The sequence below is a fragment of the Zonotrichia leucophrys genome, chromosome 1A (assembly GCF_028769735.1).
Source record: "Zonotrichia leucophrys gambelii isolate GWCS_2022_RI chromosome 1A, RI_Zleu_2.0, whole genome shotgun sequence".
In the NCBI taxonomy this organism is placed as follows: Eukaryota; Metazoa; Chordata; class Aves; order Passeriformes; family Passerellidae; genus Zonotrichia; species Zonotrichia leucophrys.
The window spans coordinates 17,454,863-17,478,714 of NC_088170.1; the positions used below are offsets into that span (position 1 = coordinate 17,454,863).

General features: G+C 40.7%; 1 protein-coding gene across 1 annotated transcript in view; it reads left to right on the top strand.

Annotated features, from left to right (window-relative positions):
- Positions 1-6,883, top strand: part of KCNA5 (potassium voltage-gated channel subfamily A member 5) — a 168,310-nt gene extending 161,427 nt beyond the window's left edge. Inside the window, exon 2 of the mRNA XM_064701784.1 lies at positions 6,652-6,883. The gene's annotated coding sequence lies outside the window, so the exon portion shown is untranslated. The remainder of the gene's footprint in view (positions 1-6,651) is intronic.
- The last annotated feature ends 16,969 nt before the right edge of the window (positions 6,884-23,852 follow it).

The following is a 23,852-nucleotide window of genomic DNA, read 5'->3' on the forward strand; positions in this document are numbered from 1 at the left end:
TGTCTTAAAAATAGCACTGGTTTTGCAGTATTTATGAGCAAATCTGGGGAGGACTCAGATGTGGATCAGACCCATTAAGGTGTGAATTATATGTAATGCAAGATATGCCCACCTGCCAGTGCTTTTGAGGCATTCAGATCCCTACACAGAGTTCTTCACTTACTGCTTCTCTAGAGTCAAAGCAGCCCTATAGGCCCAGAAGTGAATCTAGGCTTTGTGTCAAGATCAGATGAATGGCAGCAGTAAAAATTATTTGAGGATCAGCTGCAGCTCAAAAGAATATGCGTGGTTCTGGTGGAGTTTGAGGTGCTCCTGCAGGAAATGGATTTGTTTCTGCCCTAGAAGTGCCCTGTGTGCTTTCTAAGATCTGAACAGAAAAATCATTTTCACAAGCATTTCTAGGTCAGTAATTTTCTCTGTTTTCACTGAAAACTTCCTTTAGAAATTTACTTGAACAATTTTAGTCAGCCATTACCACATTAAGGCTTTATGACAGTAAAGTTTTTATTCTCTCACAATTTGAAACAGTCCTGAACAAAGATAATCACGAGGAAGTAAATTCAAAATAGAAATTCTGCTACGATAACAAACATCATGTCTAATATGTGAAAAAATACTGTGTTCAACTGACATATTTTGCTTCATCAACTTACTTTTTTTCATTGCCTGTGTCGCTGCTGGCATGGGATGAGAAGGAAAGTGGAAAATAAGTCTTGTTGCATGACTGTCTTCAGAGTCTTTATGCTTTGCTTTTCTATACACTGCAACCATATTTAGAGCTAGGCTATCCCTGAAATGTGTATTTATGTAGCTGTTCCTTTTCTCCTTCTTTTTTTCTTTTGAAACAATTTAAGTTCCCACACTAAGAATGTGAAAAGAAGCATCAGCAGAATGGGTCCATGTTTGTGCCATTTGGACCCAATCACCTGAAGATGATTTTTATGCACCTGAGGGATGATGTGTAATGTTTATCCTGCTGACACTTAGGAGGTCTTGCTGAGGCATGGGAGTTGCTCAGGGATGCCAGAGCTGACTCCGGGCACCCTGCCTGGTGTCCCTGTCACCAGCAGGGCTGGGAGGGGAGGTTCACTCCATCCTGAGAGCCACGTCCCCATTGCAGGGTCTGACTGGGCTGTATCTATGGCACTTGTCTTGCCAGAGGGGCTTTGTAGCACAGCCAAATCATTCCAGCTCTGGATTCCCACCAGGCGCAGGTGGTTTAGGGATTTCTGAAGGGCACTCAGCAGGAGGGGGAGATGAACTCTTGTTAATTGTCACCAGGAACATCAATTTAGGCCGGATAAGGATCAGGCTTGGAATAACCACATGGAAAGCAAGACCCTTGTCAAGGAACTGGTGAGTCAAAATTCCAGACAAACCATATGAGGGGGATCTGGGCAGGCCTAGGAAGTCTGTATCAGATCATATTTGTATCCCTCCCAGTTCAATGTTCTATTTCTGACTGCAGACAGTGCCAGTTATTTCAAAAGAAACTCAGCTGTAGACCATTGCAGTTTATCCCCAGGGAAAGCCTGGGTTTATATTTATGGCCTATGTCTTGAACAAAAGATTTATATCAGTTTGAAAAAAAGGTTGATAAACACTTAGTCTTTTGGACAAGACACTCTCCAGCCCCTGGAGAGAAGCATTTTGACAAACCCTGCAAGGGATGATTGGGGCCTCAGACACATTTTAAGACTCAAGTCTCGGGGGTGTGGGAGGAGCTCATGCAAGAGCAAAGTCACTTTAGGCTTTGCAGGCTTAGACTACAAATTTCCAGGCAGATCCAAAATTCATGTCCATGCCATGTGAAAGCAAAGTGCCTCTTTCAGACAGCATTTACCCCACCTGAAACTGAGGACTGAAAACCCACCTCAGTCCCCACTGTGAGGTGCTCTGCACTTCCCAGGGAATACCCAGCAGCTTTTAGGAAGTTTAGATCACCATTCCTCTCTGGCCTGCCAAACCCCAGGTGTCCCTGTAAAGTGGGCACTTGGAGTTTGCAGGGCAGAGAGGAATGGTGATCAGCAAACCCATCCAACCCACAGCTGGATGAAAAACTCAGATGAATCTCCAAAGCTGTTTCTTCCTTCAGAAGCACTGGGCTGACTCAAGATTTACTGGGCTGTCAGGACAAAACAAGGCATTCAGGAGACCTCCTGATCCCATCCTCAATCTCATTAACTTCCTGCCTCACCCAGTGCCCCCCGTGGCCTCATGTTAATGAAGGGCTGTAATTGGTAAATGAAATTGATTACACAACTCTTTGAATGAGGCAAATTATTAATCTCTGGAGAAAAGGTATCATTTTCTGCTATGCGTAAATCAAACCAGGGTCTCTTAAAAGCCCTGGGTAAGTAGAGAGCATTTCAAATTGGCTACAAAGTGCTGGACAGAGCATTGGCAGAAGGAGGGGCAGGGACAAAAATTACCTTAGCCGCTCTTTGCTATCCCCAGTTTCTGTGATTCTATGAATTTTTAATTCTGAGCTGCACAATTTAATTACCACTTGCAAAGAGCTGCAGAAAATGGAACCATTTTCTACTGGGGGCAGATCTGTCCTGTCATCTGTCAGCTGTGAGGGGGATAATTATTCCTACAGAAATGTGGACATAAAATTGATCTGTGTCTGCCTGAAGGACTGTACGTTGGGGCATCACAGCTGGAAAAAGCTGCCAGAGGTTGTCCTAAAAGCCCTAAACCTCTCTTCAATAAAACAGTCTGAACTCTGCCATGTTGCAGGACTACTCAATATCTTGTCATTTAATCATGTTAATATTTTCATATATCTAGTTTTGAATTGCTGCAGAGTTCTTTTACTCTCTTACCGTCTTACTCCTTTTAGAGTAGCCATTTTACTAATGCAAAGCTTGGCCTTTTTTATCTGAGAGGAGAAATGTATTTCTAGGTTATTCTGGGAAACAAGGAATAATTCCCTTTCTTTGTGAGATGCCCTTGTCACATTAATATCACCCTTTCAACTCTGTGTAATCCTTAAGGGATCCTCCAAGCCTGGTGTCAGTTTTGTTCTGAATATTTATCATATTATACAGGTGTTCCTGAAGCTGTAAAGACAGCACAGGACAAAAGGATCTCAGTGTCTGGGCATATAAATATAAATTATGAGCCTGTGTATTCATAGTATCATAGAACCATAGAATGGACTGAGTTGGAAGGGGCCACAGGAATCATCTCTTTCCAGTCTCTCTGCAGACTTCCACTAGACTGGGAGGCTCATTCCTAGATCAGAAAACCTGTGGGACAGGAGTAATAATTTAACATTTCTTGTACGTAAATATGCACCCTACTCTCAGGCTAAGCCTGACCAGTTTCATCTCCCATATTCTGTTATTGCAGGAATTAAACAACATTTTGGGGAGTTTGCCTGTGCTGATTTTAAGGGAACAGAGTGCTCTGGGAGGAGTAATGATGGATGTTCCTTCATTCACTTAACTGAAAGGCTCGCCAGCTGTAAGTTTGGTTTTACAGACCACATGATACTCCAATTATTACCTTATTTTTTCCAAGTGGAGATGTTGTTAGTAAGTGATTAACTGTGCTCAGCAACAGTTTCTTGAACTGTGCTTTTTTTGACCATTTTTCCTCTTGTTTGCATTGAATTGATTTATTTATGTAGACCTTGATGTGTTATAAACCCTAAAATTATCCTAGACATCAAGTTTATTCTCAGGGGAGACCTCATCTCACTGTTGATGGCCTGATTTTTTTAACTCACTGCGGAAAAGCACTATTTTCTGTGATATGCCAAATTATGCATTCCCCCTAAAAACCTGCTGTGACAGACAAATAAACATTTTAGCCATGGGAAGGCAGAAGCAGAAAGGTGTTGAGACTTGCTGAAAGCCACACAGTGTTACTGTCAGAGGCCAGATTAGGATTTTGCAAGCCACTCATCAGCAAACTCACTTGATTTGATATCTGGGATTTACAAAGAAACTTGGCGAAGTTTACCAGTTCTCCAGCCACTGGAACTGAGATAGGATCCCAGGAAAAGCTCATGTAGGACAAAGGTTCTGCCACAGCTTCCCTTCCCTGTTTTGTGTGTGTGTTTGTTTGTGTGTGTGTGTGTGTGTGTGTGTGTGTGTGTGTGTGTGAAGACAAAAAGGATGTGGCAGAAAGGTGCAAAAACTGTGGGTAGAAGTTATAGCAGCCATTCTGTGACACTGTGAAGTTGTGATGTGTGGCTTACTGACAAATCCCTAAATCCCTTTGAGCAGGTAGGTTGCCCTGCAATATGGGACTGCCACCACCCAGTTGGTTTGTTCCCTTTTTTTGGAGGGGTTCAGAAAATTGATCTCCAGGATCCATCTGAAAAAGGCAAAGCTTGCCAAGTGCCAGTACCTCTTAATATCGCCATTCCTGTCTCTGATGCTACTTCTGTGTTTGGGACATCCATGCCCTATATCCCTTCAGGAAGACTCATTGACCTAAGCTTGCTGGGTTGGTTACTCAGATAATCCCCTGAAACAGGATAGAACCACAAAAATGGACTGGGTTTTTTTTCTAGTTACTGTGTTTTAAGGATTGTGTGCCATGTGAAATAATAAAGATTACTAAATTATGCAATCATAGAATCATAGAATGGCCTGAGTTGGAACGGACCCTAAAGATAATCTAGATCCAATCCCTGCCATGGGCAGGGATACCTTCCACTATCCCAGGGTGCTCCAAGCCCTATCCAGCTTGGCCTGGAACACTTCCAGGGATGAGGCAAATGGGAGATGAAACCTGCTTATCTTCACACACATGTACCAGACTATTCCTAGAATCCCTAGAAGAGTTTTAGAAATAGGGCACAGAAAGACAGAGCAAAACTTCAAGAGCATTTCTACTCTCCTTCATAATTCTGGTAACTATCACCTGTGGATTTTTCTCAGTATCTTCAAGAAAAAGACAAAGTTCCTTTTTCTGTTCACTTTTCAGCATTTTCTAACAATTCAATACTTGCAGTTGAAGGACATATGACATTTTTAATGTCATTGTAATGTCATTTTTCTCCACAGGCTGCAATAGTTTTTTTCCCTAGCTCCATCTCTGGAGAAGGGGGCAAGGATGGACACAGGACTGTGAGACCTGTTCAATAAATAATTTAATTCTCAGTAATAGTAACATCTAAAACAATCTTCCATACCACAAGTGGAAATCATGGCTGGACACAGACATATTCCCCCAGCTGCACAATTCCCAACAAAAGTACTATTTAGAACTAATGGGTCAAAAACATTCCAAGAGTAATTCTGCTGAAAATGATAGTGTGAATCAATCTGAAATTAAATAGGTGGTGCCTAAACTCTTTCTTGCCATGGGCAAGCAAAATCTGGGATGTGGAACAGCAAGTGCAAAGTAAAAGCAGCAATGGGAGTATTAGAGAAGAAAGTCTAAATGATGAAAATCCAAGCCTGAGCAAAATTTTTCTGTGTCCCAAGAGGTCTGGTCACACATATATTGCACATTTATATTTTATATGCGTATATACAGTGCAATTATGCTCTTGCACATAAACATTTGGAGGAATTTTTGCTTCATTTCAAAGGTTTCCAAAGTGCAAACCTGTGAAATATTACAGATATATTAGGCAGATTGGGAGCCACCCTAATTTTCAAAATCATTGTAAATGCCTTTATTAAAGAGAGACTTTTTTTAGCTAGGTTAGGTCAAGAGCCACGAGAGGGATGTAGAAATGGAAGCAAAGTCTACATATTCCAGAGTGTTCCAATTTTCAATTCCCATTATATTTTTAGCTTGGGCTTCAATTGTCAAAGCTGCTGTATACATGAGTTGTTCCCTCTGAGTGTTTAGGAGTAGAATAATTAACTGTGTAGGTTGTTTGGTAGTAGATAGGTAGATGTGTTGGCACAGAAATCAAGAAGAAACTCTCTATCATCCAACACTCTTGTTCCTTCAGGTCTTTTATTTCACTGCTCCAGCCTAAGTTGATTTTCATTTAAATGTGGTAAACATAACAAGCCCTCTCATGAAATGTTAGAGGCCAACTGCAGCCCTCAATTTATTTAGTGTATGTTTCTTTACTTCACTTAAAAGAAGAATAGCAAAACCATAAACTGAAACCCAATATCACCAAGCATTGGAAACAAAATGGCGCCTACGAGATTGGAGTACTGGGGGAAAAAACACCGCTTTACTTTGCAAAGCTTTTGGAAAAGTGCATTTGATCTTTTTAATTCATTCTTTGGTGCTTGATATTTCAGCCATCCACCCTGGGCTTAATTCTGTGTGGTCTTTCCATCAAATGTGGGGTTTGTTCCTGGTGTTACTGCTCACCTACTGTGTGACATGGGTTGAAGCACATCTATATCCTTATGGTGCCGAAAGACACCTGGATGTAAAATGGCTGAAGTGGAGCATTTAATTTATATTTGTGAATTATGTTTATTCATTATATTTATACATTATATTTATAGATTTTATTTAATTTAGCTTGATTCCAGAAGGCTTAATTATAAAAGTCTCCTACCCAGAGTACCTAAATGAATGCTCTCTCATGTCTCTCTCTGCTCTCATCAGTGTTTTATCCACTCTGCCAAAATACGGCACATTTATTTGTTTGAATTTTGTCATGCTAATATTTTTGCTAATACTTTTAAATTTGATTTCTATCTTTTTTTACAGTCCCCAGTTCTGGAATGTCCTTTGGAGCCATTTCTGTGGGAAGGACTGCAGGACTGTGCTGTTCTCTCACATCGTGAGCCTCTATCAAAAAAAGCTACTGCATAAATCACTAAAACAAACAAGAGGAAAGGTGTTTTGCTATAATAACTGTTAATTAACATGATTTGCCTTGTTAGATGTTCTTCAGTTTTAATTTGTGATGATCTATATCCATTTCTATACTTCATATATTCAAGATAGGGACATTGATGAGTTTCTGCTGTTTTGGACTTTTAATAAAAGGACATGTGCTCATGAAGTTTCATATTTCAAACATATTTCAACATGTTAAAATACCTTCATTAAAAAAATACAGGTTTTTATGCTTCTTATGAGAGGTGTATCTTTAAAAACCAGAAACATGTTAATTACCAGTATGCTGCTCCATAATCAGCACTAATCAGTGGCAGTGGGGACAGTAAAAGGGGGAGGATGAATCTAATTTCAGTGCTTTGCTGGGTGAACAGAACCAAGAAGCTTTTTTCCTTTGTAACTGGAAACGATAAACATGAACATAGATGATGTGATAAATAGAAAGAAGAAACCTGAATATGGATAACATAATAAATAGCACATAGATTGGGAACCTCATTATTTGGGAAGCCTGTTATTACAGCAATAAAACCACAAAAGGTGCATCTGTAAATAGGATAAAATACATTTGTGTCTGTGTGTAAAAATATTAAAGTAAACCTAGAAAGAGCTAATAAATATATTTAACAGTGAAAAGAAAATCTGGAATTCACATATGTAACATGATGTATGTGGACTTTGATGTCACGTGTTAATAAGCAAAATAGCATCTCTCTTCCATTATTTGAATCTATGTAAACTAAATATCACTTAAAAAACGTCTGATAGAGCAAATTCTTAAGTCTAATACCTCAGTCTGCCTTTCATTTTGTATAAAATTAAGTCTGTGTGTATTTCTGCATGAATTTTTATGTATTAAATGCACTGTTTTGATTATTGTGCCACCTGTGCATTTTCTTCTCTTTTCTTACATTTTGTTCTATTCCCACTCTTTGAAAGGGAATCACACAGAATGGCAAGACAGTGGGTTCTGTTTTGCCCTGGAAAAGCAGGATCTGTCCCATCAAGCAGGTTTACAGTACCAGAGGCTTTTAAAATTGACTTTAGGAAGGGTGTGTACAGGTATGCTTTTATGAACCTGATTTCAATGGGACAAGTTCATGAGCAGGATTATATTGGATTTAAAGCAGGACTTGAATATCCTCATATTTCAGTCTTTCAAAACCCCCACAGATCATTTCCTACTGCACAGCTCTGATAAAAACGGCTAAATATGGCCGGAATATTACAGACGAGTTGTTTTTTAAGGCTGCTTGCTATAGGTTTATTGGGAGAACAGCAGTTTTTCATTTATTCCTTTGTACATCTGCAGCAAGAAATTCCAGAGAAGGATATAGATGGAGCAATAAACAGATGAAGCAGTTGGGATTTCTTGGTCTAGTGATATTTTGCAAGAATTCTTAAAAAATTGAGGCATTTTTTCCAGATCCTTATCCAAGGATTTTAACATTTGAATCCTGCATAAACAAAGGATTTGTTTCAGCAGTTTCCACAGTAATTGGCCGATGCAAACACCCAGAGTGTTTTAGGGCTGGCATAATGGGTCTGCTCTTAATTTATAAAAATAAATCACAACTTACATGTCACTTTGCAGTTTCATGTAGTAAACTGATAGACAGCTGGAGAATCATAACAATATGGTAGCTTATTTCCTTTTTTTTCCTTCAAGCAGTGGCAATGAAATTTCTTTTCACAGTTGACCAAAGCCCCAAGACAACATGAAAACATCAAGACTGGCCAGCATAAGTCAATACTTTGGGTTGTCATCATTGCCAGTGTGGAAAATGGCTTCTGGTGAGCTGTACATCACAGAAGTCTTCAAATTACTTCCACACATGCACAGATGCCATGTGATGAATGTCTTTCCAATGTGAAGTTATTCCCTCCTGTTAATGTCCTGAAGCTGTATGAACATCTTCCCCAAAACTGGTACCAGACAGCAGCTAGAGCTGATTGGAAGACAAGAATTCCATTTTTATTAACATCTTGGGGATTTCAACTTTTTTTTTTATTTTTTTTGGTCCTGTTGGTTAAAAAAAAAAAAAAAAAAAAAAAAAGCACACTGGGATAAAAATTGCACTGGAACAAAATCTCTGTGTCTTTGGAGAAATGAGAAATCCCAGCCCCAAAACTGTGATATATATTTACATATTTGAGGGACAGACAGCACAGTTTAGACACTGAAGTACACCAAGGTGTGTCCCCTGCTCTATCTCCTTTGGCCACCTGGATGACTGCTGTGGCCTCTGGGCTACAAAATGGTAGAATCATAGACTGTGCTGAGTTGGAAGGGACCCACAAGGACCATCCAGTCCAACTCCTGGCCCTGCCCAGGACACCCCAACAATTTCACCCGGTGCCTGAGAGCATTGTCCAAATGCTCCTGGAGCTCTGGCAGCCTTGGGGCTGTGACTATTCCCTGGGGAGCCTGTTCTGAGCCTGATACACCTCTGGGGGAAGAACCTTTTCTGATATCCACCCTAACTCTCCCCTGACCCAGCTCCAGCTGTTCCCTCGGTTCTGTCTCTGGTCACACAGAGCAGAGACCAGGACCTGCCCCTCCTCTTCCCTTCTTGAGGGTGTTGAAGAGCACAATGAGCTCTGGCCTCAGTCTCCTCCAGCTGAACAGACCAAGTGCCCTCAGCTGCTTCTCATGTGGCTTCCCCTGCAGGCCCTTCACCATCTCCAAAATCCTACTTTGGACACTCTCAAACAGCTTTAGATCTTTCTTATATTGTGGCACTCAAATCACAATATTCAAGGTTAGTCCACCCCAGCCCAGAGCAGAGTGGGACAGTCCCCTACCAGGCCTGGCTGGCCAGGGCTGTCCCTCCTGGCACCAGGCCACTGCTGGCCCATGTCCAGCTGGCCATCGACCAGGACCCCCAGGTCCCCTTCCACAACACTGCTCTGCAGCCTCTCATTCCCAGTCTGTCTGTACATTCAGGGCTGTCCCATCCCAGCTGCAGAGAATCCAGCTCTTGCCTTTGTTAACTTCACACAGTTGGTGATGCCCAGCCCTGTCATTTGTCCAGGGCTCTCTGCAGAGCCTGTTCACCCTTGAGGAAGCCAACAGCTTCTCCCAGTTTTGTATCTGGAAACTTACTTTGTATCCCTCCCTGTCCTGTATCCAAGTCCTTTATGAAACTGTTGAAGAGAATGGGGCTTAAGATGGAGCCCTGCAGAACCACAACAGTGACAGGTCCCCAAACTGATGTGACCACAGTCACTGTCACCCTCTGTGCCCAGCCTGTGAGCCAGTTACTCCCCCAGCACACCATGTTTCTATCCAACCTTGGGCTGGACAAAATCAACATATTGTCCTCATTAATAGACTCTAAATTAATTTTATACCATCAAAATCAATGACCATCAAAGCAAACACTGTTTGTTGTAGTGACACTTTCCAAACCAAGTGAAAAACTTCCATTACAACAAAAAAGTAGCAGTTTCTCACACCAGGACCACGGAATCAATGATCTCTGTATTTCTTCATGAAAAATAAGATGAACTTTATTCAATGCATCTAAAGTTAGATCAAAAAGAATTTTAAAAAACTTTTGCACCTGGATGAACTTTTCAACAGCAGATAAAGGATAGGAACAACCATTCCTGGCAATTTTTGCTAAATAATAATTGTTTTTCTGAACTGACAGAGATGTTTTTGTAGGAAAGCAAACCTTTAGAATGTACACCTTGACAAAGGAATTTCTTTTGTTCTATTACGTACTGAAGCACACTGATCTGATACAGATATAGTTCTTATAGCTGATTACAATCTTGTCACCCATATACTCCTCCAAAATATTGAACTATTCTTTTTCATCTCAATTCAAATGAAATAATATAAGACCTTTTAAAACCTGTACTAACTTTATATTTTATGCTTTGATAGACCCAATTTTATGGGAGGTTTTCAGTAGCTTGTTTCTCGTTTCCAGAATAAGCTGGTATTATATTTCCCTATGTAGCACTTGTTTCTGTTTCTGCTCAGAGTTTATATTATTCCTACTGCTAAGTTCTATTCTTCAAGTTTCATTTCAATTTCTGATTGTTAACAAGGAAGGTGAAATGTAGTTTTTGAAGCAGATTATTCTATATCACCCTCCTGAGAGGACTTTGCAAAGCTTTCCCACCTCTGTTGTTGCTGCTGTTACATTTAAGATACCAGAATACGCCTTGTAACCTGGTTTTCCACACAACTATTTTGTGCTTAGATGGGTCAAATTGTCCAAAAACTCATGCTAAACCCATCTGCCATTCTGCTGGTGCTCCAAAACTGCTTCTCTCAGCTGTCTCTCCTTCTCTCACTGTGTGGGACGTGCTCTTGCTTGAAAGACACCCAGCCAACAGCCGATTTTGACCCTCAGACAGACAATAGGGCACCTGCAAGCCAGACTGGGAGTAGCAGGTACGTGGATTTGAGAGAAGTGAAAGAGAAGGGATGCACCAGAAAGGACTAGAATAATGCAAAGTTTTTATTTTGACCTACAGTTCAGAAGCAGAGGGAAAGCAGTTAAATCCAAAGTCAGTAGATTTAAAACTGATAAAAGCAAAGAGATATTTCAGCCAAAGTCTAATTAGCTACTCTTTATCTGTATCTATTATACACAGGGAAAAAAAGAAGAGAAAAAGTAAAAAATAGTAACAGAATACTGCATTATTATCACATTGGAAAATATAACCAAATATATAACCCAGAAGAATCTATCTTAAATAAAAATGTCAGACTTATAAAGCTACTTTAAAGCTTATTAAGCCAGGTATTAATAGAATAATTCAATTTTTATAATAATAATGAATAAGTATTTAAAAATATATCTTTCACATTTTATAGTTGCTATGAAGGGAAAACCTGAAATTTAATGTAGTCTTTAAAGTCACTTGTTTCTGAATATAGAATTCTCAGAATAATGAACAGTCAGGAAAATAATCAGTCGAGATAAGGAATGCACTGAGGAGTATATAAGGAGTAAAACTGTGTGTCAGAAACAGAAGATTAGGCCCCATTCACTTTCAATTTTCTTTTAAACATTCAAAATCATTATTTTAAGCAATGGTAAAAAAATCCACTAAAAAGTAGGCTGCCACAGACTTTAAGAAGTCACCCAGTCCATTTTTCTACTCTGGGCAGGGTTACATATAAGCAAACTTCAGTCTCACAACTCACCTAGCAAATATTTGTCTAAATCTTTCTTTAAGCCTCCACAAATTCCTAGAGCATGCTAATCCAGCCTTTCACTATCTTGCCATTAAAAAGCTGAGGTTTCTCCCCCTAATTCCCACTCTCTTTCTGTTGAGGCAATTCAAACACATCATGTCTTGTACTGTTCCTGGTGGCTGTTATCATGTCTCTGCATATTCTTCCCTTCCCTAGACTAAACAAACCCAGCTTCTTTGCTCTTGTCTCACTGGCTGTGTTTTCTGGACATCTAATAATTCTTGGTGTTCATCTCTGGGTTTTTGCCAGTTGGCAAGGGGCATTTCTCCAGCTGTTACGTGCGCTCAGCTGGACACAGGATCTCAGATGGGGCTTTATCCATATGGGAAAGAGGTATTACTTCCCGTACCTTCTGTAGCACCCCTCATTTACAGGGGATTCCTTTTTTCATCACGGTGGATCTGCTGATTCACAAATTCCCTTTTGCAGATTTGCTCGCTACTTGGTTGTTCCACTCCTTATATTTGTCCCCTTGACCCTTAGAAATTGTTGGGGTTTTTTATTTTTTAATTTGAAAGTTGAAAAGATGAGAGGCTCCCATGCAAAAGAGGAATTGTACATATGTTTGCAATTATGGAAAGACACACAAAATATTGAACATGAAACTAAATATGTTTTCACTACTTCACAGTTACCATTTGCAGTCTCTAATCTTTTGTTATAAGTGGTGACCATAAAGTAATTTTTGGTACAAATTACTTCATTCTGGAAATGTTTGTATTTTGATGTAATTTAAATAAAACAATGAGTTCTTACTTAACATTCATAAATAAAAAGGAAAAAAGTATGGGATCATTAGGCAAATGAATGAATAGAAGGACTTCAGGAAAAAGAAGTGATGTGTGGGTTTTCCAGCATTGTCTAGAAAACTCAGGAAAATAACTGCATTTTCTTCACATTCTCTTAAATTTTTCAGACTAAAATTTGTCATTCTCTTCAAATAAGGAAATGAGAAAAAGTCTGTATCTACAAAGAAATTATTCACAAGTCTTCCTCTTTCCTCTTTCTTCCTCTTTCCTGATGTGAATCATCCCATGATCAGTACAACACCTGAAGCCTGACACCCTGGTGTTCCAGGATTTGTGGCTGAGCTCTCTGAATACCAATTTCTGGCCAAGGCCTTGCTTCAAGGCTACAGAACTTCCACTGCCTTGCTGCTCCAGTTTCTAATAATATATTTGAGTTTTTGCTCCAGCTTTTCCCTCAGGAAAGATTGGGTCTTCTTCTGTCCCTGCCACCACTTTATTGAAATTTGCAGTTTAGTTCCTCTTAAAACTGAAGTCATCTGTCAGATGTGGCTGAAATTGGAAGAGAGTTTTGAGATTATGAAGAGAAAGGACAACAGCAGACATCAGACATTTTGTTCACATCAATCTTATCTGCACAGAAAATCAAACCGAGTTTCTGCTCTCTAAGAACTATCACACATTTCCTACAAAAAACCCTGATTTGTTCAGGCTTTCTAGAAATAAATGGCAACAAAAAATAAACAATAATTCTTGCTATAAAATAAACTTTTAGAGGGTCTGGGTGTGAGAGGAAACCAAGGAAAAGTTTTCCTTTAGCCATAGAGACTTTGGATAAAACTTTTACAAACACTGACAAAAGGGGTAAAAGGAAAACCAAAATTTCATGCTTAATTGCAGCTGACATCACTGAAATCCCCTCCTAATTTACTCTGCAGAGACATTATGTAATTTATTATATCTGCAAAGACATCACTATAGTTTAGATATCAGTGATGATACTGCAGAAGAATGGATAGGATAGAATTTGAGCTGTTCAAAGATTGATTTTATGTGTTAGACTTTAAATAATTTGAACATTTTTGTCATTTTCCCTCTCTTCATTTAGAGCTATTGAGGATTCTCAGGCATCAAAAGCAAGCTGTGGAACACATTGTGAAAATTTATGAGATTTCAACCTGGATATTTTCTGTGTTCATGCATCTGAAAAGTGAAGCAATAACTTGTTTGTCAGTTTTCAGATCCAATGTATTTTATTTTTCAAAATAAACAAAACCCAGTCCTCATCTCCATCCTTCCAAACCATGGAACTGACAGAGTCATAATTAAATGTATTTCCACTTAAACATTTATTCATGAGGGAAAAGGATTTTTTAAAAGGGAGAGAGGAGAAATAAATTAACAGAAGTATCTCTGATCTGTTTTGAACTTGATAATTAAATTCATAATTTAACCTACCTTCTTGTTTTGCCAAGGTCCCCTCTTGTCTTTCCTTCAGAAATTCCTTGCATAATTTCAACAGCAGTTCCTAGTTTATTAATTCAGGCTTAGGCATCCAGCTCTTTTAAAACAGGGTTCCCTCAGTCATTTTTCTGGTCAGGCAAGTAGTCTTCTTCTCAAATAGTTTTTTTTTCCCTCTCCAAAGCAAATCCCCCAGTATTATATTTCCCTATCAGAGAACAAATACAAATTCTTCCTCCTTCCCCCACTCAACAACAGCCCATTGATTTCATGCACGCTTTCCCAGAAAATCCAAGCAGCTTCACATTCTCCCTGCCCCCAAATCCATCAGGTTTCCCATTCCCACAGTCTCCTTCAGCCCCTCTGAATGGACCACACTTCTGATTCCCAAGGACTCCATAAAGAGCCCAGGAGTGAGGTGTCTTCCCTGGCAGCTCTGCTGTGTCACAGCAGCAGTGTGACAGTGGGAGCAGATGGATGGCCTTGGAGCCGCGGTTAACAGCATGATGTCTTAACCCAGCCCTCCCGTGGGGATCCAGTTTTTGGCTGCTTGGTGGGTTGGAAAGGGGAAGAATCTGACCTCCCTCACTCCTGTGCTGAGACATGAAACAAAAGCCTTCTCTTGCCTCACTGATTTCAGGCTGGCTCAAGTCCTTTGCATCATGCAGGCGGCACAGGCTACCCCATCCTCCTGTCCTGAAGGTAAATGAGTGATTTATATTCCTAATATTATTATATGGATGTCAGCTCATGCAGGGCAAGACAAGAGCTGTTAGGGAATTTGACTAAAAAATCAAGGTGATTTCATTTACCCTCACGGCAGAAACAAATTAAAGATCATGATTTGCAAAGTTACTTCAGGGAACAGCTCGCAGGATCTGCCATTTAATACCCTCTCAAAGTAATTAAATGACTTCTTATTTGATCACCCAAAGATGGCATATGGAAATCCATAATAAAGCTGGGATGCTATATTTTCTTAATAAATATAACTTAATTCGATTTTTCATCCCTGTAACACTTAATACTTACACTCAAAAAATTATTTTGCTTGGATTTGTATCATAAAATAAAAGTAATTGATTTCTCACAACGCTGTTCCCATGCAAACACCAATTTGTTGACTCCTTTCTCTGCTTGGGAAACCACTTCTGATAAACTGACAGAACATAAAATAGTGGACTGGGAACTCCCAAGATTTCTTGTTCCCCTCCCCCTTGGCAAGAATTAAAGACTTCCTCTTTCACATGGCAAATCTCCCTTTTACCACATATTTGGTGTCAGAGCTGTATTTCACTAGGCCTTACAAATCCAAATTCCTTCAGGTCTTCTTTTCCTTCAGTAAAAACCATATGTACAGGCAATAGGAGTATCAAGAATGTCCATTCTCTTCCATCATTCTCCTCATGTCTTTTCTCTTTCAAGTCAGTCAGTTCCTTTCCTTGCATGGACACAGCTCAAGAGTTTCCTTTTAATAGTTCCCATCCTTTTCCCTCATGTGTCACCTCTCCCACTGCGCATTCAAAACTCTCCAGCTGGATCCTTTAAGAACCAAAGGATGCACAAATCTATACAGCTGAGCTTTCTATGAATTCCCTGTATGAAATTTGCTATGAAATTTCGTGATTTCTATGAAATTCCCCCTATGAAATCAATCATGGTGGATTTGTAAAATTTGCTGTCAAATTAGTCATAGCCAGACTTTTACTATATGAAATGAAAAATAATTATTTCTTCCATCATCCTCTCTGATGTTTTTGGTGAGATGAAGCTGGACAGGAGGTGAAAGCTGGCACCTCCTGCAGCTCAACTGAACAGAGAGAGTCCTTCCAGGGCAGTTTCTGAAGGAGAATCAGTGGAGGTGTTTAAAGGGGTGTCAAAGGTGGCACCTAAGGTAGGAGATGCTGCCTTAGCTGATTCCAAATGCCAGTCCTCATGTGGAACTAGCCTTGCCTTGAGGCTGCAATTCTTTTGCAGAGGCAAAGCTTCCCTCTTTTCCAGGCTGCAATGATGTTTGAACAGGATTGAGCAGGTGTTGAAACTGCACTTCTTTCAGAAGTGCTGGGAGAAATTGTCCCACCTTCTGCATTAACACCCTCACAGATGGCAGCTTTACAGGATCATCAAATCACAGAATTATTATCACTGAAAAAGGCTTCCAAGACCATCCAGCCCAAACTTGACCAATCCCCACCTTGTCAACCAGACCAGAGTGTGAGTTCCACATTTGGCAGTTCCTTGGATGCCTTCAGGAACAGGGATTCACCACCTCCCTGGATACCCCCTTCCAGTGTCTGATAGTTCTTTCAGTGAAGAAATCTTTACTGATGTCCAACCTGAACTCCCCTAGTGCAGCCTGAGACCATTTCCTGTCATCCTGTCCCTTGTTCCCTGGCAGCAGAGCCTGATCCCTCCCAGCTGTCCCCTCCTGTCAGGGAGTTGTGTAGAGCCAGAAGGGCCCCCCTGAGCCTCCTTTTCTCCAGGCTGAGCCCCCCCAGCTCCCTCAGCACCTCCTGGTGCTGCAGCCCCTTCCCCAGCTCCGTTCCCTTCTCTGGACACGCTCCAGCCCCACAATGTCCATCTTGCAGTGACAAGCCTAGACCTGGACACAGGATTTGAGGTGTGGCCTCACCAGTGCACCTCGAAGCTCCATCTGGCTGCTCTGCCACTCCAGATCACCTCTGTGATGTTCCCTGCTACGTGCAAAACCTGCAGTCTGGACTGTGAGTGACCTCACTGTGATGGAAAGGTGCTGGCAGGGAAAATCTTCCATTGCTCTTTTTAAAGAACCATGGCTGTGCCAGAGCAGGAGCCTTGAAATGGAGCACACAGTTTATTCTGCCTTTGACATGTTTTTTTTTAGCTCAGTTTTTTCTTATTAGAAAGCACTTTCATTTCTTGTAATCATTCATCAGCACTTCTGTGTGAGCATAGTGTTTAACATAGCAGTCTCACCATCAACTTCAGACATCAGCTGTTCTTCCATTAAGAAAATAATCCTCCTGTGTTGAAATAAATGTCTGAATCTGGAGCACACATTTTTAAAAGGTGCATTTGGGGTTATGTAATTTTATTAGCAAAAATCACATGCACCCTGATTTACCAAATTTATTATAATATTTTGATATCTGTGTAATGAAACAGAATCACACACTAACTTACAGACCTCTACAGTGTGTGTTTCATGCAAGTCTGCTTCCTGGCACACTTGTGGCTCAGGCCAGCTATCCTTGGAGTGAGTGGTTCAGGGAAGCTCACAGCCCAAAACCTGCATTTTGTAGGGATTCTGCCATTCTTTTTCAGGGAGGAAGAAAGCTCAAGCCCATTGACAAAGAACCAGATCGTACACTTGGCTCGTGAGCCAAGGTTGGGGCACCAGTCCGAGGCTGGGTTTTTTAGCAGTACAGACCAAATCTCCATTCTATGTAATGTGGTTTTGTATTACTTCTGTGAAAAATAAAATATTGAGGTAGGTGACTTTGATTAAAGGACATTTACAACACTGCGCTTTGTGTGTTCATTGGTTGCATATTTCTTCTACTCTCAGAGATTTTTTTTTTTTTGCAGAAGGATTTAGCAGTGCCAGCAATCCACTGCATTTTTTGAGAGTGTGGGGTGAGTTCTGCACTGATTTATTGCACTGCAGAATGTGGAATCCATTGGTGTTATTCAGGTGACACAAGATCACAGAACTTAAAGCCAGTGTATTCTTATTGTCTGTTATCTGATAGCTTGATTAATGTCCATATAAAGAGCTTTTTTGTTTTAAACCTCTTGTGTCTAACTGGGTAAGAATGTTTTACCTTCAGATATTATACAATAACATTTTACGTGCAGTTTACGAATGTGAGAGAACCAGTGGGGCCATTAAGTAATATTTTTATATTTCCTGTGGTTTGTTTTGGGTTTTTTTATTTTCTGTTTGTTTGATAAAGCTCATTGGACAAAATCTTTTGAACAGAAGGCATGAGCATATGTTTAGCCTATTCTAAAAAAAAACAACCAAACAAATTTAAAAGACTCAAAAAACAAAACATAACAAAACAAAACCAACAAAAAACCCCCCAAATTTTGGGAAAAAATATTTGAGTAAAAATTGCTTGGGTTGAAGGAAAGTCCTTTTTCATGACAACTTGTGAGTTCTAAACTTTCCTTTTCTGCAGCTTTTTGCTTGGTCTAATAAAAACATCCTCTGCCCCTGCAAGGTTTGATTGTCACTGTAACAGCAGAGCTGATATACACTGCACACTTTAACTAAAAACTCTCATTTTCCGATCAATATGATGGCTTAGATGGGAATAATTCAGACTTAAACTATGCAATGGCTAAAGTTTACAATCACTAATGGCTTTGAAATAAAAGAGTCAATTAGTTTTACAAATACCTCAGGCAGTCGCCAGAATTTCACCTTCTGGTTTTGGTAGGAAACAAACATGGCATGGTTCAGGTTGATGCACAATCTAGTTTTATTTTCACTAATTCCAGTCTCAAAACTGAGCCAAAAACCCTTCAGAAACACAGGCCTTTCTCGAATGGTTGTCAGATTAGTAAGGACTTACTCTGATGTGGATCAGGCTGCTTTTGCAGGTTGGTGCTGACGTTGTGAAGATAATAATCTAAAGATATAATTCAGGCAAGATTTAAAACTCTGCTTAGTATTCCATGTGTAGGCAGCCTCAAAGAAATCAATGGGATTACCCATGTATGTAAAGTTAAATGCAAACATAAGTCCTTGTGAAGCTGTGACCAAAGGATCCAGCCTTGTATTTATCTACAATATGGATTTTAGTTCTAGAGGCAATTTCATTGATGACTTAAATATGCTTACACACAGCAGTGTCTCATATTCATGGCTGCATGTATTTGATTGATCAGGTCCTTAGATAACGTAAGGAATAGCAGAAAAGAGAATTTTATTTTCAATCTGTTCACTTTCAGTATTGTAACTCCAACAAGATTTAAATCCTCCTCTTTCCTTGCATTTTTACTCTGAAAAGACAGAAGATGTTAATTAGTGTTAAATTAGAAGGTTTTTTCAGTCTTCATCAGGGCTTCCAATTCCACCACATATTGTTCTCAACTTTAGTTTATATTTAAATTACTAGTGATAAATTGATCGGCCCCTTACCCAAGTTCTGATCAGAACATATTTGATATTATTATTATTATTATTGTTATTATTATTACTATTATTATTGTAATAATAATGACTTTCCTGTAGAAATTTCCTTTCCCTTTCTGTTTCCCTTGGAAAATGTGACCTACCCTCAGGTAACTGCTTTGGTTATGACCTTTTGACACTCACTGATGTCTATTTAAGAATCTTCAATTAAATGTGACTGAGCTCAGCAGAGTAATGGCCCCTTATTTTTACAGCTGTATCACAATTTCTTCTCCACAAATTGAATTTTTTAATATTTGGCATTTCTCATTAAAGACATATTTTAAAAGGAATTTTTATACTTATTGGAAGTCTCTGAACCATCTGCATTAAAATTCTAGAATATCTTCTATGTTTATTATATCTACCTGTCTTTGAAGAATTTAATGGATTTTGATCACACTCATTTGAAGGACTATTACCTGAAAATCTTCTGTCTTCAACACTCGAATTCTGTAAACCTGAATATATTTTTTTTCCTAACAAGCTTCTTCATTAAATACTGATTTCCATTCTGACATCATGTCTCAACACAGTGTAGCTCAATAGAATTCAGTAAAATTGCGCTGATATGGAGATATTGCAAAAATAGAGGAAGAGACCACAGCATTTTGAAATATAAGGTTTGAAATCACCATTCTGGTTTTCTCTCTACAAAAAGTGATCTGCATTAACTAACAGCAGGAAGTGATGGAAGGAAGGAAGTGGCAGAAGGAAGGAAGGAAGGAAGTGGCAGAAGGAAGGAAGGAAGGAAGGAAGGAAGGAAGGAAGGAAGGAAGGAGAAGGAAGGAAGGAAGAAGGAAGGAAGGGAGGAAAGGAAGGAAGGAAGGAAGGAAGGAAGGAAGGAAGGAAGGAAGGAAGGAAGGAAGGAAGGAAGGAAGGAGAAGAGGAAGGAAGGAAGGAAGGAAGGAAGGAAGGAAGTGGGAAGGAAGGAAGGAAGGAAGGAGATCGGAAGGAAGGAAGGAAGTGTCGGAAGAAGGAAGGAAGGAAGGAAGTGTGGAAGGAAGGAAGGAAGGAAGGAAGGAAGGAAGGAAGGCGGAAGGAAGGGGAAGGAAGTGGCGGAAGGAAGGAAGAGAAGTGTCGGGGGAAGGAGAAGTGTCGGAAGGAAGTGTCGGAAGGAAGTGTCGGAAGGAAGGAATGTCGGAAGGAAGGAAGGAAGGAAGGAAGGAAGGAAGGAAGGAAGGAAGGAAGGAAGGAAGGAAGGAAGGAAGGAAGGAAGGAAGGAAGGAAGGAAGAGGAAGGAAGGAAGGAAGGAAGGAAGGAAGGAAGGAAGGAAGGAAGGAAGGAAGGAAGGAAGGAAGGAAAGGAAGGAAGGAAGGAAGGAAGGAAGGAAGGAAGGAAGGAAGTGTCGGAAGGAAGTGTCGGAGAAGGAAGGAAGTCGGAAGGAAGTGTCGAAGGAAGTGACAGGAAGGAAGGAAGGAAGGAAGGAAGGAAGGAAGGAAGGAAGGAAGGAAGGAAGGAAGGAAGGAAGGAAGGAAGGGAAGGAAGGAGGAAGGAAGTGTCGAGAAGGAAGGAAGGGAAGGAAGGAAGGAAGGAAGTGTCGGAAGGAAGTGTCGGAAAGGAAGTGTCGGAAGGAAGTGTCGGAAGGAAGGAAGGAAGGAAGGAAGTGAGGAAGGAAGGAAGGAGGAAGAAGGAAGGAAGGAAGGATAGGAAGGAAGGAATGTCGGAAGAGAAGTGTGGAAGGAAGGAAGTGAGGAAGGAAGGAAGGAAGTGTCGGAAGGAAGAAGGAAGGAAGTGTCGGAAGGAAGGAATGTCGGAAGGAAGGAAGTGTCGGAAGGAAGTGTCGGAAGGAAGTGTCGGAAGGAAGGGTCGGAAGGAAGGAAGGAAGGGAAGGAAGGAGGGAAGGAAGGAAGGAAGGAAGGAAGGAAGGAAGGAAGGAAGGAAGGAAGGAAGGAAGGAAGGAAGGAAGGAAGGAAGAAGGAAGGAAGGAAGGAGGAAGGAAGAAGGAAGGAAGGAAGGAAGGAAAGGAAGGAAGGAAGGAAGGAAGGAAGGAAGGAAGGAAGGAAGGAAGGAAGGAGTTTATTTACTTGTTAGGAGTAGAGAAAGAATTGTTAGGAAACAATTGTTTGGAAAAAGAAAGACTGTGGAAGAGATACCAGGCTTTAGGGGAAGACAACATGATTTAGGAGAATGTACCTTAATGCTTAATACTGTTTAGTGTTTTTGTGGTTTGCATCTTTGCCTTCACCAAGTCATTGGACCTTCATGGTCACCAAGACTTATCTTCTGCCCGTTTTCTATGCCTCCTGGCAAGAAAATAGAATTTCCATCCCTAAAAATTATTCCATGATCCAAATTTTCTTTTAGAATCTCAGTAATGTTTGATCTGACAAAACAATGTCTCTGAAAGCTGTCAAATAAAAAGAGTCCAATATTCCACTTGCCAAGAGTTTGTTAAAACAATTGGTACAATCATATTCAGGGCTGCATTCATCTCACAAAATCTTCACAAAAATTCACAAGTGTGGGTATGGCATGTAGAGCACACTGTTTGCCATCAGACTTTTCCTGCATCTGATGGGGAAAATGCCTAAAGAGGCAGCTTATTCCATTTTCCTGGGGATTAATGGATGCATTCCTGGATGTGCTGTTCCTTTAATCACAAGGGCTGTCTAAATATCTAGGATTGACTGGATGCCAGTAAGACATTGATGTGAAATAATGTATAATCTTAACCAAGAGACCTGAAAAATCTCATGAAACAAAATATAGCCAAAAAACAAACACACTCCTCTCCCCACCGTCTCCCCTCCGCCAAATTTGGAGGTCATGTAAAGGAACAGAAAAATTGAGGGGTTTGTCTAGATTGAAAAGCCATGGGTGTACTTAAGATTTTGAAAAATGCTTCATCTTCTTTAGTCAGACTGCCCACAAAGGGTCTGGCAACATTTCTGGACAGTTTTATAGATGTAGCCACGTGTGCTGATGTGACAGGGCCTCCGGTCTTTCCATGCTCAGTATTAGCAGAGTCATAATCCCAGGAGACTCGTTCTGCAGGGTTTGTAGGGCATTCTGATCAGCCAGGCAAGAAGAACTATTTTACAACTGTGGACTTACAAATTTTCTCAGTTCCACAAGAGCAAAGTTTACGATGTATAGAAGCTCACAAGCACTGAAGAAACCACTTTCTATGCTTTGTATAGACTCTCTCACATGATTCTTTTTTTTTTTTTCTTGCTAAAATGTTACTTAATGGACTTCTTCTCTAATGTCTAACAATATTTATTGTTCCACTGTGGCATGCAAATTTTCCTTTTTAATTTGCCAGTAAATTTCACTTAATGTTTTCCCTTTGTCAGGCAAAATTTCTGTCTCTTCAAAATACTGCTCTAGTTTTATGTCATTGCTTCTTTAAGCAATTTTCAGAAGCTGTAATGAGGCAGGGAGGCAGATGCCTAGAAATTTCAGAAGAAGCCCTCACATTGCACAAACTTCTCTGACTCACAGTCTTAATAGACTGGAGCTAAGATTTCATGTGGTCTGCTGCTCTGTGTGATGCCAGCTATGTTACTGTTTCAAACAACTATTTCATAAAACTATCTAGCAAAAGCCGACCTATGAATCATTAACAGCATTGTTTACAAGATGACTTTCATCTTCCTCATGTTTTTCTATAGTAAATTTCCACTTTAACACAAGCCACAACTACACCCTTAAGTGGAAATTCATTACCCCTAAGCTGAGTCCAGATTTCTGCAAACAGAGTTTGGCTTTTATGCTGGTTCTTAACAGTTCATGTTTAATAGGTTCTGACAACATGTTCAGCCAAGTGAAAGACCCAACTGAAGACAGTCCTCAGACTTAGGAAAACAGTACATGTAGCTCAGTAGTACCTTGTCAATCCAGAGAGCCAAGGACAGAACCTGGAGTTACAGGTACCTGTGGAGTTTACTCCGTAGGTGACAGGATCCTGCCAGAAGCACGAGCAGTAGAACCTCTTCTATCCCCTACTTTCATACAGAATCACCAACTGGTTGAGACTGGAAGGGACCACAGTGGGTCACTGGTCCCACCTCCCTGCTCCAGCAGGGCCATCCCACAGCACAGGGCACAGGATTGTGTCCAGAGGGGTCTGGAATATCCCCAGTGAGGAGACTCCACACCCTCTCTGTTCAATCTGTTCAGTCCTCAGTCACTGCCCAGGACAGAAGTTCTGCCTCCTGCCCAGGTGGAACCTCCTGGCCTCAGTCCCTGCCCGTTCCTCTGGTGCCATTGCTGGGCCCTGGAGCAGAGCCTGGGCCCTGCTCGGAGCCCTCCCTGCACACAGGGACACCCAGGGCTGAGGGCCCCTCTCAGCTGGGGCTCCTCTCCGGGCTGGAGAGCCCCAGCTCCCTCAGCCTTTCCCTGCCACAGATGCTCCAGGCCCTGAATCATCTCTGCAGCCTCCACTGGCCCCAATCCAGGAGCTCCCTGTCCCTGCTGTGCTGAGGAGCCCAGGACTGGGCACAGCACTGCAGATGTGCCACACAGGGCTTGGCAG